This window comes from Pongo abelii, chromosome 4 (genome assembly GCF_028885655.2).
Source record: "Pongo abelii isolate AG06213 chromosome 4, NHGRI_mPonAbe1-v2.0_pri, whole genome shotgun sequence".
Lineage (NCBI taxonomy): Eukaryota > Metazoa > Chordata > Mammalia > Primates > Hominidae > Pongo > Pongo abelii.
In genome coordinates this window covers 159,118,137-159,132,839 of record NC_071989.2, presented here as the reverse complement: position 1 = coordinate 159,132,839, position 14,703 = coordinate 159,118,137, and the positions used below count along the sequence as shown (strand labels likewise).

At 52.2% G+C, this 14,703-nt stretch overlaps 1 protein-coding gene and 1 long non-coding RNA gene across 12 annotated transcripts in view; one reads left to right on the top strand and one right to left on the bottom strand.

Moving 5' to 3' along the window:
* The window catches only part of NDST1 (N-deacetylase and N-sulfotransferase 1), a 72,487-nt gene extending 70,500 nt beyond the window's left edge, over window positions 1-1,987 (bottom strand). For 3 of the 11 annotated variants that reach the window (XM_063724323.1, XM_054556070.2, XM_063724329.1), the window contains exon 1: window positions 1,855-1,987. The gene's annotated coding sequence lies outside the window, so the exon portion shown is untranslated. Of the gene's footprint in view, window positions 1-1,464; window positions 1,618-1,854 lie in introns of those variants that run through there. The other 8 variants (XM_063724326.1, XM_054556074.2, XM_063724327.1 and 5 more) reach the window with 5 other exon arrangements.
* LOC103890752 (uncharacterized) lies at window positions 1,809-14,470 on the top strand. The gene is made up of 3 exons (XR_655054.4): window positions 1,809-1,977; window positions 2,590-2,660; window positions 12,514-14,470. It is a non-coding gene; the product is annotated as an uncharacterized LOC103890752 (long non-coding RNA).
* Window positions 14,471-14,703: the final 233 nt, after the last annotated feature.

Here is a 14,703-nt window from a genome sequence, read left to right as displayed (position 1 = left end):
GGGTGCTAGGGAGAGAGGCCTGTTGACAAAGCCACCAGCTGTCTCCAGTCAGAGCCAGGGAGATGGGCTTCTCCCTGCACCACCCGCACTGCCATAGACCCAGCAGCCAGCAACAGCACTTGGACCATTACGGAGTTCCAGGCCCAGTCTCCAACTGACCTCCCTCCTGCTCCAGCTGCCCATGCTAACAAGAGCCAGGGCACAAGACCTCACTTGGAACAAGTACCAGGCAGAAGAGAGCATTACCTGCGGGGGGGGAAAATGGGGAAGAGGACAGATGTCCCCATAATTTCAACTGAAAATGAAACTGTACAAGGCCAAAGTTGTAAAAAAAAAAAAAAAAAAAGGAGAAATAAACTGTGAGCTGTCACAGCAAGACACTGTAGAGATCTGTGGTTGAGACACAGGCTGAGAGAGGGAGGTAAAATCCAAGCTCCACCACTTTCTATCTGTGTGACCTTTACAACCCTGCGCCTCAGTTTGCCCCTCCGTAAAATGTGGTTAATAGTAATGTGGGAGAATTAAATGAGAGAATGTATGTAAAGCAATGCATTAGTCCAGCGCCCTAACACACAGTAAAGGTGAAATGTACTCGTTGAATATAAGCATGCCACCATTTACTGAAATACCACACACTCCTCTTATCCTTTTTCTAGCAAATCCTATTCTCCCCATTTTACAGGTGAAGAAACTGAGGCTAGGGGAAGGTAACGAACCCACTCAAGGTCACACCGCTGGAAACTGACAAACAGCCAGGTCGCTCTGAAGACACCTAGAGACAAAACTGCCCGCAAGCCATTCTGAAAGCTCTCCTGGGTGGGGAGGGCGACAATGGGGCGTTCAGGGGGTGGGGCTCTGTATTCCCTTAGCCTCGCAGGGCACACCGGGCTGCTCGAATCTGCAAAGAGCCAAGTGGCCAGTCCCCGGATTCCCGGCCGGTCCTAGAGCCCACCCGTCCCACCGGCGCCCCCTCCTCACCCCTGTCCCAGGGCGTTAAAGAGCTGCGTGCAAAGGGAGAACTTCTTGCTCCCGAGACCCTGAGGGAGGAGGGGAGTTAGACAGCAGGCCGCTCAGAGCCCGCAGAAAACCGGTCCGGCTGCCTCAGCCTTCGCGAAGCCAGGACCCGGCCTCTAACCCCCTCCCTCGCTAGACAAAAGTTTCCCCTGTTCGGGAGCAGGGGAGGGGGAGGGGGCATTCCTCGTGAGTGACATTATCCGTGACCTACAGCTGCCGCGCTGCCCTCGCCCGCACCCCAGCCTCCCCCGGCCCCGCGCGGCCCCCTACCCTTTGTCCTCCCACCCCCGCGCGCGGGGCCCGGCCGACTCCACCCGCCCGCCCGGCGCCCGCCCGCAGCAAACTTGCGCCGGCGGCCGCTGGGGGCCCCGCGCGGCCTGCACGCCGGGCTCGGGCCCCACCGGCTGGGCGACAGGGGACTGGCAGGCCCGGGCCCTCCCAGCCTCTTACCTGCCACGGCTGGGGCGCCACAAGGGGGAAGTGGCGCTCCCGGCGAGGAGCGGGACGCCTGGGTCCCCCGGGCCGTGCGTGCGCCTCCGGGCTCCGGCCCGGGCCAGGGTTAACCCCTTCGCGGCCGCCTCCCGCCGCTCCCACCCCCGCTCCACGCCGCCGCCGCCGCCGCCGCCTCCTCCTGCCCGCTCTCCTCCCCCTCCCGCTCCCTCCCGGTGCCCAGCCCCCAGTCCCGGCCCGGCGCTGCGCCGGGGCAGCTCGCAGCCTCCCCCTCGTCCCGCGGCGGGGAGGGGTCTCCCTGGAGACTGGAGGTTGGGGCGCGCTGCCTCGCCCCCTAGCCCAGAGGGGCGTACCCGTGCGCCGAGAGCCCCCAAGCCCGTCTCCCCTTACCTCCTCGGCCCAGCGCCTACCTCCCCGAATCGCGGCTGCTGGGAGCGGGGTTCGATCCCGTGATGCCGCGTGGGTGCCGGCCAGAGAAGAGCTCCGGAGGCCGGGGCGGCCTGCGGGCGTGCGGTGAGCGCCCCGGGGCGGGGGCCGGGGCGGGGGCCGGGGCGGGACCGAGCGCTGCTATCGGGGCTGGATTTCTCGACTTCCACCCGGATTCTCCCTCGGCCCTCCCGGCCGATTCGGTGCTGCTCGGCGACCACGTGACGCGGGCTGCCTTTGACCCCTATCTCCGAGCGGGTAGGGGGCGGGGGCCGGAGGGGGTGTCAGATGCAGGACCCACGAGGGTTGGGGCGGCTGCCCGGCGTCCCCGAGGCGGTGACCCCCGGGAAACAAAGCCTGGGGGGAAACCAACAAGTTATTCGGGGTCAGAGACGAAACAGCGCTGGGGGTCGGGAGAGGCGGCAGAGAGAATGTGGGAGACAAAGACCCGCGCCCGCGGCGGCTCCGAGGGCCCTGGGAGCGCTCTAGCTGGGCTCGAGAGGGCCTCCAGGCTCTTCCACCGCTGGGCTTGTGACAGCTCTCCAGGACCTCCTGGGACAGCTCCCCGACCACCAGTGCTCTGTCAGAGTGACCCCTCCTGGGCAGACCCTCCCTCCCCCAACACACACTCTGCCCTGACTCTCGAAAACCCCTTTATCGTGATTATGTGGTTCATTTACTGGTTTCATTGTTTACTAGAATGTCATCTTTCCCAACAAGTTGTTCCCAGCAGAATCCTCTCTCCTGGCACAAAACAAGCAGATGAAGAGGTAAATGACCTTGTGCAAATCTCTTCTCCCGCTGAGCCTGCCTCCCACCCCCCACCCCCCACCCTGTTATTCTAACCATCCCAAGGACTATGCAGATTAGGCAGGATGACAGTGGTTGTTCCCGTTAAACAGATGGGAACAATGAGGCTCAGAGAGATGAGATGATTTGGCAGGTTAGTGAGAGCCTAGGCTGGCACTCGGATCGGCCTGCTCCCAGTGGAGGGCTTTCTGCCGTCCATGAGCCAGCCTGTAAAATGAGCAGGGTGGGGTTGGATGAGTGAATCCCTTAAGGAGTTTGTAAGGATGAAGATCACCAGGCCCCTGGAGATCCTGAGTCTGGGAAACAGTGGATTGGTGGATTCTTAAGGACCTTTAGAGGCTCAAGATTATCCAACTGGGCCGGGCGCGGTGGCTCACGCCTGTAATCCCAGCACTTTGGGAAGCTGAGGCGGGCGGATCACGAGGTCAGGAGTTCAAGACTGGCTTGGCCAACATAGTGAAACCTCCTGTCTACTAAAAATACAAAAATTAGCTGGGGGTGGTGGCGCATGTCTGTAATCCCAGCTACTCAGGAGACTAAGTGCAGGAGAAAATCGCTTGAACCCGGGAGGTGGAGGTTGCAGTGAGCCGAGATCGTGCCACTGCACCCCAGCCTGGGTGACAGAGCAAGACTCCGTATCAAAAAAAAAAAAAATTTTTTTTAATTATCCAATTGTAGGAACAAAGCTCAAAAAATATGCAAGGCCGGGTGTGGTGGCTCATGCCTATAACCCCAACACTTTGGGAGGTTCAGGCGGGTGGATCACTTGAGGTCAGGAGTTGGAGACCAGCCTGGCTAACATGGTGAAAACCATCTCTACTAAAAATACAAAAAAAAAAAAAAAATTAGCTGGGCATGGTGGCAGGTGCCTGTAATCCCAGCTACTCAGGAGGCTGAAGCAAGAGAATCACTTGAACCTAGGAGGTGGAGGTTGCAGTGAGCCATGCCACTGCACTCCATCCTGGGTGACAGAGCAAGACTCTGTCTCAAAAAAAAAAAAAAAAGGCTGGGTGTGGTGGCTCACGCCTGTAATCCCAGCACTTTGGGAGGCCAAGGTGGTGGATCACAAGGTCAGGAGTTCAAGACTAGCCTGGCCAACATGGTGAAACCCTGTCTCTAACTAAAAATACAAACATTAGCTGGGTGTGGTGGTTCGCACCTGTAATCCCAGCCACTCGGGAGCCTGAGGTAGGAGAATCACTTGAACCTGGGAGGCAGAGGTTGCAGTGGACCGAGATCACGCCACTGCACTCCAGCCTGGGCAATAGAGTGAGACTCTGTCTCAAAAAAAAAAAAAAAAGGCCGGGCACGCTGGCTCACGCCTGTAATGCCAGCACTCTGGGAGGCTGAGACGGCTGGATCACGAGGTCAGGAGATCAAGACCATCCTGTCTAACACAGTGAAACCCCCTCTGTACTAAATATACAAAAAATTAGCCGGGTGTGGTGGCGGGCGCCTATAGTCCCAGCTACTCCGGAGGCTGAGGCAGGAGAATGGCATGAACCTGGGAGGCAGAGCTTGCAGTGAGCCTGGGTGACAGAGCGAGACTCTGGCTCAAAAAAAAAAAAAAAAGAGTGGGTGAGGTTAGATGAGTGAATCCCTTAAGGGGCTTGCTAAGGATGCAGATCGCCAGGCCCTTGGAGTCCCTGAATCTGCAGGTCTAGGGGTAAGGCTGGGGCAAATTTGGAAAACAGTGGATTGGTGGAATCCTAAGGACCTTCAGAGGCTCAAGATTATCTAACTGTAGGAACAAAGCTCAAAAAAAATACAAGCCACCAGAGCAAAGCAAAGGAGGACAGAGAAGCCAAGTCAGACGCGTAAGGATGGGACAGACTCCTGTTTCCTCCAAAAGCCAACCTCCTTGTGTTGAAGAAAGGGGCTTTCTGTCAGCCTACTCATATCTCAGAGGGGGAAAGAAGCGGAGGCCTTAACAAAGTGAGATGCTGGGAGATGGGACCAAGCTTCTGACTTCCATATGTGACCATGTGACATCTTTGGACTGGGTATAGTCAGATAGGACTGGACCTGATGGTGATGGCCACAAGCCCAAACTGCAGGCCACATACAGAGATAGGCTTGTGACTTCCTAGAACGTGGTCCTGTCACTCTACCAGTTTGGTAAGGGTAATCAGCATAGACCAGCAAATTCTCCTTGGTGATCTGTGTTCCTGTGCTGAGCAGTCTAAAATCTTTGAAGATGGTCTGGGTCTTTCTCACGCTAATTTCTGCCTTAGAGGGTCCCTTCCAGCTGCATGAGGCCCTGTAAGCATCTTCTCTGTGCCAGGCACTGTGCTTCTGGTAAGGCAGATGCAGAGTTGAAAGAGACAGGAGCTTGCACTCCCAAGAAGTGTCCATATTTGTTTGGAGATGACCTGCATGTCCCTCCTTATGTCCAGAGGCTGGTGGAGCTGAGTGCCTGCTGGTGAGATATAGTAAAATGCTGTGACTTAAGGAAGAGAGGGGAGCCTTGTTTTTGTTTTTATTTTTTTTTGAGATGGAGTCTCGCTCTGTCACCCAGGTTGGAGTGCAATGGTGAGATCTCAGCTCACTGCAACCTCCACCTCCCGGGTTCAAGCGATTCTCCTGCCTCAGTCTCCAGAGTAACTGGGATTACAGGTGCCTGTCACCACGCCCGGCTAATTTTTGTATTTTTATGAGAGATGGGGTTTCACCACGTTGGTCAGGCTGGTCTTGAACTCCTGACCTCAAGTGATCTACCCGCCTCGGCCTCCCAAAGTGCTGGGATTACAGGCATGAGCCACTGTGCCCGGCCAGAGGGGAGCATATTGAGGGAGATTTTACAGGAGGCAGCTTCCGAGCAGGGTCAGGAAGAATGGATGGGATCAGGGTGGGGAGATGGACATTCCCAGCACAAGGAACAAGTCGTGCAAAGGCCACGTGGAAGGCTCAGGAAAAGCAGAGTGTTGCATGGGGGAAGGGGATGGAGGAAGCAGGGAGGAAAAAATGAGCAAGAAAACTGGAGAGCTGGTCAGGAGCAGATGACGAGTGACCTTGTGTGTGATAAGGTCCAGGGACTAGACCTTATCCTGAGGGCCTGGCAGAATGAGCAGACAGGTGAAAGAGGTGATAAGAGTAACCTGTGGGAATGTGGAGGGGAAGGGAAGGGCCGGAAGCCAACAGGCCAGTCAGGTCAGGGAGCTGAGCTCCCTGGCTCACTAGGGGAGTGGCAGATCCATAGCATTTGGAGGCAGCCTGTGAGTTGGGGCGACTCCACGTCTCTGGCAGCCCTTGCTCCTCTTCTCAGGTCTTCCGAGTTGCTCTTCACTGAGCTGGGCCCAAATCCTTCCAACTCATTGTCACCCGGAGAAACTATAAGGAGGTGAGGCCTGGGCCCCACCCAGGGAGGTAGGTGGCTGCCATGGGACCAGGTGAAGCATGGGACCTACATTTCTAACCACACCCTGGGAGGTTCTGAGGAAGACTGCTCTTGAGGGCCTGGCTCCTCCCTCTCCACAGGACCATCTTTGTGCTGAGGGGCCCCCCTGCCTAGACTCCATCCTCGACCCCAGGTGGCTCCCACTACCCACTTCACACCCTCGTTGGCTGTCCCAAAGTCAGCTCCAACCCAACAAGTCAAAGGCTGAACTCACCAACCTGCTTCTTCTCTTCCTCCTGTGTGTCCAATTCACATGTTCGGTGCTAAAACCTGACGCTCCACTCATCCCCACATCCCATCCATGAGCCAGTCCCATAGGTCCTATGTCCAGTTTTTTTCTCTAACCCAACCCCATCTTTTCTTTCTTTTTTTTTTGTCTTTTTGAGATGAAGTCTTGCTCTGTTGCCTAGGCTGGAGTGCAGTGCCACGATCTTGGTTCACTGCAACCTCCACCTCCTGAGTTCAAGCAATTCTCTGCTTCAGCCTCCCGAGTAGTTGGGACTACAGGCACCCGCCACCATGCCCAGCTAATTTTTTTGTATCTTTAGTAGAGGTGGGGTTTCACCATCTTAGCCAGGCTGGTCTTGAACTCCTTACCTCGTGATCCATCCGCCTCAGCCTCCCAAAGTGCTGGGATTACAGGTGTGAGTCACTGCACCCTGGCCGTCTTCTTTATCATCACCACCCTAGTCCAAGCTGCACAGGTCTCTGCCCTGACCATGTTTACAGCCTCCTCACTGTGTCTCTCCCTCTCTCTGACTCTATTGCAACCTCATCATGACCATTTCCTAATTAAAACCACCAGAATGGCCCATAGTTCCCAGGATAAACTATCTGCCTTGTCCTGCCTTATTGGCTCCACCGCCCTCAGCAGTATACTCCACCTTCCCCTTTACCTAATTTCCCATTTAAAGTATGGATGCCATAATATGCCATGAGATGAGAGTTTAAAAAAAAAAGAAAAAAAAATAGGCCGCGCGTGGTGGCTCACGCCTGTAATCCCAGCACTTTGGGAGGCCGAGGTGGGCAGATCACGAGGTCAGGAGATTGAGACCATCCTGGCTAACACAATGAAACCCCGTCTCTACTAAAAATACAAAAAAAAAAAAAAAAAATTAGCCGGGCATGGTGCGGGCGCCTGTAGTCCCAGCTACTCAGGAGGCTGAGGCAGGAGAATGGTGTGAACCCGGGAGGTGGAGCTTGTGGTGAGCAGAGATGGCAGCACTGCACCCCAGTCTGGGCGACAGAGCGAGTTCCATCTCAAAAAAAAATAAAAAAATAAAAAATAAAATAAAATAAATAAATAAAATAGAGTATGGACTCAAGCCAGGCTTCCTGGGTTTGAATCCCGACTCTGCCACATATAAACTATGTGACCTTGGGCCAGTTTTTCAAACTGTCTGTGCTCAGCCCTCCTCTCTAAAGTGTGGATAACAGTAGTACAACATACCTCCCAGGGCTGTTGTGAGAATTAAATGAGTTAAATATGTAAAGCCCTTAGTGTGTTATCTGTTACAGGACAAGCACTGTACAGTTACAGTTGTCCCTCAGTATCCATGGGGGAATGATTCCAGGACTTTTCATGGATATCAAAATGTGTGGATATCCCTGATATAAAATGGCTTAGTATTTGCATATAACCTATGCACATCCTCCCATATACTTTAAATCATCTCTAGATTACTTATAATACCTAATACAATGTAAATTGTATGCAAAGAGTTGCTATATTTTTTAGAGAATAATGACCCAAAAAAAGTCTGTGCATGTTCAATACAGACAATTTTTAAAAATATATTTTTGATCCATGGTCGGTTGAATCCACAGATTCAGAATCTGTGGGTACAGAGGGTTGACTGTTTAAATGTTAGATGAATGATTCATTGTGATCCTTTAGGTCTGAGATTTTTTTTTCTTTTTTTCTTTTTTCTTTTTTTCCTGCAGGCTAGAGTGCAGTGGTGTGATCACGGCTCCCTGAAGCCTTGACCTTCCAGGCTCAAGCAATCCTCCCACCTCAGCCTCCCAAGTAGCTGGGACTTCAGGCATATGCCACCAAGCCCAGCTAATTTTTAATTTTTTATAGAGACAGAGTTTCACCCTGTTGCCCAGGCTGGTCTTAAACTCCTGGGCTCAAGCAATCTGCCTGTCTCTGCCTGCCTCGGCCTCCTAAAGTGCTGGGATTACCAGCCCCTTTTTTTTTTTTTTTTTAATGTGTCAGGGTCTCGCTGTGTCATCGGGGCTGAAGTACAGTGAGCAAGATCACAGCTTGCTGCAGCCTCGAACTCTTGCACTCAAGCAATCCTCCCATCTCAGCATCTCTAGTATCTGGGACTACAGGTACATGCCACCATACCCAGCTATAAGTCTCAGATTAAACTTAATTTCCTCCTGGGCTTTCCCTCAGTCCCTAATCCAAACCAGACTTCCTGTATACACTTCACATCTCCCTCTTTATCACCCTCATAGTTACCTGTCAGCTGCCACTCTCTCCCTCTAGATTGTGAGCTCCATGTGGGCAGGACTGTGTGTGTCTCAGACGCCCTGAGCCCCAGTGCCCCAAACAGCACCAGGTACATTGTAGGCAACCAGCACATACTTGCTGAATAAACAGATGAAATGAAAGTTCACAGGTTCATTATGAAACAGAGGACACTGTCTACCTAACAAAATGCCCATCAATGGTACTTCACTCTTTGTTCAACAATTATTAGTGCCTCTTCTACAGTCTTCCTCACACCATCCTGGTGGCAGAAGGGAAGTAGGGAGACACAGAGATGGATAAGACAGATGTGGTTCCTGTCCTCAAAGACTATACAGTCCACTGTGAGAAAGTGCTGTAACACATAGGAAGATACAGTGCAGTGTAACTACGTTGTTTTAGTCTGTAACAATTTTGTTTCCTAGGAGGCTGGGGCTGGTCTTTGGAACAATGAAAGTGAAAAGTAACTGAAAACAAACACTGTTGCCTACTTTAGCCAGCACCACCAGTTCCCAGCAAGCTACTTTTCTGTCTCTCTCCCTCCCTCCCTCCCTTCTTCCTTTCTTTCTTTTTTAACAGGGTCTTGTTCTGTGGCCAAGGTTGGAGTGCAGTGCTGTGATCATGGCCTACTGCAGCCTGGACCTCCCAGGCTCAAGCAATCCTCCCACTTCAGCCACCTGAGTAGCTGGAACTACAGGCACGTGCCACCTAATTTAAAAAGAAAAATTTTGTAGAGGCTGGGCACAGTGGCGCAGCTGAGGCAGGAGGATCACTTGATCCCAGGAGTTCAAGACCAGCCTGGGTAACATAGGGAGATCCCGTCTCTACATACATACATACTCTAGGCATAGTGTTGTGCGCCTGTGGTCCCAGGTACTTGAGAGGCTGAGGTAGGAGGATCACTTGAGCCTGGAAGATCGAGGCTGCAGTGAGCCATGATGACACCACTGCACTCTAGCCTGGGTAACAGGGTGAGACCTTGTCTCTTAAAAAAAAAAAAAAAAAAGAATTGCCGGGTGCACTGGCTCACACCTGTAATCCCAGAACGTTGGGAGGCCAAAGCTGGTGGATCACCTGAAGTCAGGAGTTCAAGACCAGCCTGGCCAACATGGTGAAACCTGGTCTCTACTAAAAACACAAAAATTAGCCAGGCATGATAACGCATGTATGTAATCCCAGCTACTTGGGAGGCTGAGGCAAGAGAATCGCTTGAACCTGGGAGGCAAAGGGTGCAGTGAGCCGAGATTGAGCCACTGCACTCCAGCCTGGGTGACAGAGCAAGACTCCATCCGTCTCAAAAAAAAAAAAAAAAAAAAAAAAGGCCGGGCGCTCTTTGGGAGGCGGAGGCGGGTGAATCACTAGGTCAGGAGTTCGAGACCAGCCTGGCCAACATGGTGAAACCCCCGTCTCTACTAAAAATACAAAAAAAAATTAGCCGGGCATGGTGGTGGGTGCCTGTAATCCCAGCTACTTGGGAGGCTGAGGCAGGAGAATCACTTGAACCTGGGAGGCGGAGGTTGCAGTGAGCCGAATTCACGCCACTGCACTCCAGCCTGGGCAACAAGAGCAAAACTCTCTCAAAAAAAAAAAAAAAAAAAAAAATTGTAGATATAGGGTCTCCCTATGTTGCCCAGGCTGGTCTTGAACTCCCAAGCTCAAGTGATCCTCCCACCTTAGCCTCCCAAAGTGCTGGGATTATAGGCGTGAGCCACCACACTCAGCCCGGGCTGTCTTTAGAGCAGGAAGAGTAAGTCCTGTCCCAAGGGCATCCAGGCCACCACCTTTTTCTCTGCCTGGAAACTTATTTAGCCTTCAAGGTCCCACTTAAGTAGCGCTTGGTCCAGGAAACCTTCTTGCTTCTGCTAGAGGTCTGTATGGGCCCCAGTCACAGCTCTAGTGATTTTCTGGGAATATAGCAGGATTTGTCAAGGACAATCCAAATTTCATGTCATTTGCTTCTTTAAAAAAAGAAAAGGTGGTTCAATGAATGTGTAACTACATGTGATTTCATGTTTGGACTTCAGTGGAGGCAGAAAATAGCCTCTGTCAGACCACGTGACCTGATTTGTGGTTTGGAGAACATGCTCACCATAATTACAGCATTGACCACATGCTGTAACAGTTTCCTCTCTCTTTCCCTCCGCCCCCCACTGCGCCCTCCCTCCCCCAACACACACACACACACACACACACACACACACACACACACACACACACACACTGAACTTTTCAAGTGCTAGGACTATTTTCTTCCTGGCAGACCTTGATATCTGTTAAACAAACAGCAGAGAAAATCTGTAAAGTGGGCAGGCTATCCCTGCTTCAGCCATACAATGCATATAAAATGTGGAAACCAAAGACTGATATAGGGGATGTGGGTAATTCACAGCAATTAATTACTGACTCTGATGCATGCCACCTGCTTTCTTGTATCTGTTACTTCAGCAACCCAGAGAGGTACAGCAACTTCCCCCAGGTCACACACACAGGGGTGGCAGAGGACATTTGGAATCGGGTCCATCCAACTAAAAGATGCAATTATTGTCAGCACTCACACTACCCCGCAGTACCTACGGGCCATAAGCCCCCAGATTCGCCAAGACCACCTGGGCTCTGTGCCTCCTTCCCTCACTTCCACAGGATTCCCTCGTGCCCTTTCCTTCTACACACCACTTTCATCAGTGCCACTGCTCTTTGAAGAGCACCTCCAGTGGGTTCCCAAAGAAGTCCTGTCTTGGGGTCCAGGTTTCCTGTTTCAGTCAGAGCCTAAAGATGCATGTTGTGCCTTCCCAGACCTTCATCCCTCACTCCTCGGTGCTGCTAGCACAATCCATTTCACATGTAGCACTTTCCTCCTGGTTTTGTTTTTGTTTTGTTTTGTTTTGTGACTGAGTTTTGCTCGTGTTGCCCAGGCTGGAGTGTAGTGGCGCGATCTCAGCTCACTGCAACCTCTGTCTCCCAGGTTCAAGCAATTATCCTGCCTCAGCCTCCTGAGTAGCTGGGATTACAGGCACCCACCACCACGCTCAGCTAATTTTGTTTGTTTGTTTGTTATTTGTTTGGTAGAGACGGGGTTTCACCATGCTGGCCAGGCTGGTCTCGAACTCCTGACCTCAGGTGATCTGCCACCCTTGGCCTCCCAAAGTGCTGAGATTACAGGCATGAGCCACAGCGCCTGGCCAGAAAGTGCTTTCTAAAAACCAGGAAGAAGCCAAGCAAGGTGGCTCACGCCTGTAATCCCAGCACTTTGGGAGGCCAAGGCAGGTGGATCATGAGGTCAGGAGTTCAAGACCAGCCTGATCAATATGGTGAAACCCCGTCTCTACTAAAAATACAAAAATTAGCTGGGCATGGTGGCATGCGTCTGTAGTCCCAGCTACTTGGGAGGCTGAGGCAGGAGAATTGCTTGAACCCGGAAGGCGGAGGTTGCAGTGAGCCAAGATTGTGCCACTGCACTCCAGCCTGGGCGACAGAGTGAGACGCCATCTCAAAAAAAAAAAAAGAAAGAAAGAGAGAGAGAGGGAGGGAGGGAGGGAGAGAGAGACCGGGTGCCGTGGCTCACGCCTATAATCCCCAGCACTTTGGGAGGCTGAAGCCAACGGATCACAAGGGCAGGAGAGCGAGACCATCCTGGGTAACATGGGGAAACCCTGTCTCTACTAAAAATACAAAAAATTAGCTGGGCGTGGTGGCGGGTGCCTGTAGTCCCAGCTGCTGGGGAGGCTGAGACAGGAGAATGGCGTGAACCCAGGAGGCAGAGCTTGCAGTGAGCCAAGATCGCGTCACTGCACTCCAGCCTGGGCAACAGAGTGAGACTCCGTCCCAAAAACAAACAAACAAACAAAATAAACAAAAAGACAAAAAACAAAAAAACAGAAAGAAAGAAAGAACAAATGAACTTTCTCATTCTCTACACCAATTCCTTGGTGCCCCACAGCAGCCCTGAGAGGTAGACACAGCGGAAATTTTTTTCACCCGCATTGTACAGAAGAGAAAATGAAGCTTTGCCCAACCTGCAGGAGATCCCCTCACCTTGCAAAAGAACCAAGCTGTGGCTAAACTGGGATCTTCAGTCCCTGGACCATTTAGCTTGACTAAGAGAACAGGAATGGAGGCCAAAAGATCTACAAAATGCTCACACAGAGAAGATGACAGCTTCTACAAATAAATGTCAATCAGTTCATTTCCCCTTTTACTGTGTTCATTGTAATGCACCAATTACAACCTGACCAAAGTAAAACACTGCCAAGCACAAGTGGTCTTTAGATGACCCTTGTCATCTAGAGGCTCAAAGTCCCTTGAGGATAAGGCCTGCTCCAGGGCCCAGGGCTGAGTCCAGGCCTGGCGAGCAGAGTGCTAGGCTCAGGTGCCGTCAGGGCGGTAGGTGTGAAGGGTCGTCCAGGGATTGTTCTTTCCCATCCTCTCAGCTGCTAGTCAGTGGGGCTCTGCCCTGGACTTGCCCTCACCACAGGCCATTTCTCATCCACTCCTCCACCATCTGACCTCCTCATTCTGCGATTCTGATTCTCTTCACTTTAGAACTAACACTTTTGACATCATTCAAATCAAAACATTAGATTAACCCCCAGAAGAGGGGAAGGGTTCAAATGGACACTGAAATGTTAACTGGCTGGCTCAGGATCCCAGTGTCTGCACAGCAGAGTCCAAAAATGCTCCCAATGAGTGAAGCAGGAAGGGGTGGTTGAAGTTGCCTGGCCTGGAGGTTGTCTGCAGTTCTCCATGCCCATCACTCATACACACACACAAGACCACTTTGTTTCTCTGCGTTATTCTCCTGTCCCTGAACACATCCAATTCTCCTTATAGAAATGGAGAAACTGCTGGGCACGGTGGCTCAAGCCTGTAATCCCAGGACTTTGGGAGGCCGAGGTGGGCAGATCACAAGGTCCGGAGATCGACACCATCCTGACTAACATGGTGAAACCCCGTCTCTACTAAAATTACAAAAAATTAGCCGGGCGTGGTGGCAGGCGCCTGTAGTCCCAGCTACTCGGGAGACTGAGGCAGGAGAATGGCGTGAACCCGGGAGGCGGAGCTTGCAGTGAGCCGAAATTGCGCCACTGCACTCCAGCCTGGGCAACAGAGCGAGACTCCGTCTCAAAAAAGAAAAAAAAAAGAAATGGAGAAACTGAGGCCCAGGGAGTCAGAGGGGCCTGCCTAGACCAGCAGTGGCCAGCAGGTGAGCTGGGACTAGATCTGGAAGAGTGTCTATCAGCATTCCCCTCTGCCTATCCTGCATATCTCAGAAGCTGGTAAGGACTCCCAGAGTTCAGCCCAGATGCCATTCCTAGGTGCTTAGAGACATACCAGCAGGGGGTGAGGGAGCAGTGCTGACCTGTGGGAAGTCAGCTCTGGGACCGGTGTGGTGGCCAGCCCTTGTCTGGGGCTCTCTGCTCCAACAGGCATGGACATTCTTATCATTCCAAGGCCCTTTCTTCACTCCAACCTGTCTGGGCTGTGTCTGGGGTGAGATGGAGCTGGGGCTGGGGGTGGGAAGAGTGAGGGGAATGGCAGGGATAAGCCCCAAAGCACACAAAGCATGCGGTCACACTCACTTATGCTCAGACTCTGCATGCCCCATACAAATCCCACCTCCCTTCTTCTGCAACTCACCCCGCATTCAGTGCTTGGGCTCTGACATCAGACTGTCTTGTGTTAGAATCAAGGGTCAGCCCTCACTTACTGTCATTTAACTTGGTTTCAATTGTTTATTTGCAGGAGGAGGATAATAGTATTTACCTTATAAGGTTGTTGAGAGGATTAAATGAAATATTAGGAAATTGCTTAGCACTATGCCTGGCATAGCTATAGTTTTTTTTGTTTGTTTGTTTGTTTGTTTGTTTTTGAGATGAGTTTCGTTCTTGTTGCCCAGGCTAGAGTGCAATGGCACAATCTCGGCTCACTGCAACCTCCGCCTCCCGGGTTCAAGCGATTCTCCTGCCTCAGCCTCCTGAGTAGCTGGGATTACAGGCACACACCACCACGCCCGGCTAATTCTTTTTTGTATTTTTAGTAGAGACGGGGTTTTGGCATGTTGGCCAGGCTGGTCTGAAACTCCTGACCTCAGGTGATCCACCCACCTTGGCCTCCCAAAGTGTTGGGATTA